At 31.3% G+C, this 2,874-nt stretch overlaps 5 non-coding genes across 5 annotated transcripts; all 5 read left to right on the top strand.

The window, feature by feature from the left end:
- Positions 1 to 492: 492 nt before the first annotated feature.
- Positions 493 to 563, top strand: J4E86_011821. Its single transcript has one exon. It is a non-coding gene; the product is annotated as a tRNA-Thr (tRNA).
- A 428-nt stretch (positions 564 to 991) lies between these two features.
- On the top strand, positions 992 to 1,064 carry J4E86_011820. The gene has a single exon. It is a non-coding gene; the product is annotated as a tRNA-Met (tRNA).
- A 97-nt stretch (positions 1,065 to 1,161) lies between these two features.
- J4E86_011819 lies at positions 1,162 to 1,234 on the top strand. Its single transcript has one exon. It is a non-coding gene; the product is annotated as a tRNA-Glu (tRNA).
- Positions 1,235 to 1,266: 32 nt separating this feature from the next.
- Positions 1,267 to 1,338, top strand: J4E86_011818. The gene has a single exon. It is a non-coding gene; the product is annotated as a tRNA-Ala (tRNA).
- Positions 1,339 to 2,536: 1,198 nt separating this feature from the next.
- Positions 2,537 to 2,609, top strand: J4E86_011817. Its single transcript has one exon. It is a non-coding gene; the product is annotated as a tRNA-Phe (tRNA).
- The last annotated feature ends 265 nt before the right edge of the window (positions 2,610 to 2,874 follow it).

The following is a 2,874-nucleotide window of genomic DNA, read 5'->3' as shown; positions in this document are numbered from 1 at the left end:
ACGAAAGGAGTTGGGTATGGTAACCTATGGTTTACCTGTTGTTTATGCGCTTAATATTAACCAGATAAATTACGGCAAGAATAGGTTCTCCTTACTAACTAGTTAATGGGTAACTACAGAAGAAGGAGAGTAATATAGATAGATTCAATGTGAATCTATTACCTATTTGAGCTATAGAGGGTAATACTTTTATACTCAAGTATTTATACATAGTATAGGCATGGCAGGAAAGCTATGTTAGTTAAGATAAGTGCTGAATGCATCTAGGCACGAAGCTTACCTTAGGATACTCTTAGAAACGTAGTATAACATTACGAATCCCATTTTTCATAGGGTTAGTGCTAGAATAGTAGCAACAGTTAACTCTAGTTCTAACAACATGGTTAAGGGGTTATAGGCTTTGGCTGAAAGGGCTTTGATGTTCTTAGGTATAAAGTACTAATTTTTATCATTAACTAAATAACATACTTATCATTAAAAATACTTTATTTAGCCTGGTTTGCATAATAGTAATGCACCCGTTTTGTAATCGGAAGATATGAGTGCAATTCTCGTACTGGGCTATTTAGATATTTTCCTTCCCCATAAGCTTGCGGTTGTTTGTTTTTCTTTTGCTTAACTTTTTTTTCGTTTCTTTTTTTTCTGTTTGTTTATTTTTTTTTTTCATAACCCCCCCCCCTCTCTTCTGCTTTATTTATATAAATAAAAAAAAAAGCTGGAGAGGGGGTCCAAACGAAAAAAAAAGAAACTATAGCAATAAACCATTGAGATAAAAAAAAAATTAGCCCTCCAGTCTCTTTTAACCTTTTTTTTTATATATAGGATATATCAAACTTAAAAGTAAGAAGAAAAAGGGGTTGTAAAATTTTTTTTTACATAGGATATGTGTAAAAAAAAATTACTGGCAAATATGAACGCGGATTGATGTAATAGTAACATACCTGGCTCATGACCAGTAAATAGAGGTGCAAGTCCTTTGTCCGCATAGTTAAAGGCTATAGCTTAATAGGTAAAGCAAGCTGCTCATAACAGCTCAGATGAGTGTTCAAATCATTCTGGCCTTATAGGGAAATAAATATATTGTTACTTTTACATAGTATTTAAATACTGTTTTTTTTTACTCTTATATTTTGCGGTTTTAAGCATTTATATAAAATCTAAGGCCCAATAGTCAAGTGGTTAAGACGTAACATTTTCACTGTTAAATGCGCGGGTTCAAACCCCGCTTGGGCTTACTTTATAAGTTATTTTTATGTATTAACTTAAGGGGATATAGTTTAATTGGTAAAACTGCGATTTTGCATATCGTTATTTTAGGATCGAGTCCTAATATCTCCATTAATGTTTAAAGAGACTAGGCTCGAGAAGCTCTTTATTAAAATTGAAAGTTTAAACTAGCCCCCTAAAAAAATGTTTACATCCTTTAGGATGTAAAATTTTTTTAACCCTGTACGGGGGCTGGGCGGGGACTTGTCCACGCCTTGGGGCAAGGCTCGGACCCTCCCCCCCCCCTTTACAGGGGGGGGGCCGGGACTAGTGAAATTACAATTTGATTTTTATTGTAAATAAAGTGCAACTCTTTATTAAACTAATGAAAAGAAGAATAAACATATTAAAAATCTCCGGAGGCGGGTTTAACCTTTTTGTCCTTAAAAAGATGTTACTATCCTGCTTTCATGTTTTACTACCTTCAACCTTATCAATGGAGGGTTGACGTACATTAGGTTTTTGTCTCTTATCTATATCCGGTGCTTTACTTACTATTTTTAATATAGATATGGTTTATGGGTGTCTCTCTTTACTGTTTGTTTATTTTTTTTCATTGAAAAAAAAGAAACTATTTCAAAAGGGAGAAAGTAGTTTATTTATGTTAGAGGTATACGTACTAAATACAGTACCAGTTATAACTTATTTGGATGTGATTTCTGATAGGGATAAGATTTTAAATGAAAATAGAGGAAAATCAGGTATATACAGGTGAACTAATGTACATAGTAAAAAATCTTATGTGGGAAGCTCAACCAATTTAACTAGAAGATTTCTGTATTATCTTAATACTAATTATATGCTTAGTTAGAAGAGTAAATCTAAAATATATTCTTCTTTATTAAAACATTGGCTGGATACAACGCTTTTACATTGGACATTTTAGAGTATTGTGAAAAAGAAGAGCTTATTACTAGAGAGCAGTATTATATTGATAAACTAAGTCCTTCATATAACATCTTAAAAATAGCAGGTTCGTCTTTAGGATTTACACATTCAGAAAAAACAAAAAGTATTATGAGTATCAATAACACCAAAGAAAAACATCCTTTTTTTGGTAAAAAACATAGTGAAATTTCAAGAGCAAATAGGATACTTAATTCAAAAACTGCTTTAGCTGTGGATAGTATAGATACTATAGACGGAGAAGTAAAAAGTTTTAGATCTAATTCTGAAGCAGCTAGATTTTTTAACATAAGTGAATGATCCATACGTAGTTATAAGAAAAGTGGTACGTTATATTTAAACAGATATATAATTAAAAAAAAAAGCTTGAGAAGCTCAATTGGCCGAGCGGAGCTTTGAAGATGCTTAGGTTATAAGTTCGAATCTTATCTCAGGCAATAGCTTATTTTTACATTTAGTAAATTTATCGGCTTTGTTTATTATCTACATTTTTTAAGTAGAAACACAAATACTTACTATAGAGCGGAACTCTTAAGATGTTTAGGTTATAAGTTCAAATCTTATCTCGAGCATATTATTTAAACAGTAGTATTCGTTTATTATAAAAGATAAATTAAAAACGGTATACAGCTTACTAATTATTTAATTTTTATGATGAATGAAAATACTACTAAATTTAGGTTATTTAAGGTGTATTTAGCT

Source organism: Alternaria arbusti (genome assembly GCF_024043155.1).
Source record: "Alternaria arbusti strain BMP 1465 chromosome Unknown scaffold_59, whole genome shotgun sequence".
Lineage (NCBI taxonomy): Eukaryota > Fungi > Ascomycota > Dothideomycetes > Pleosporales > Pleosporaceae > Alternaria > Alternaria arbusti.
This window is presented reverse-complemented; position numbering and strand designations above follow the sequence as displayed.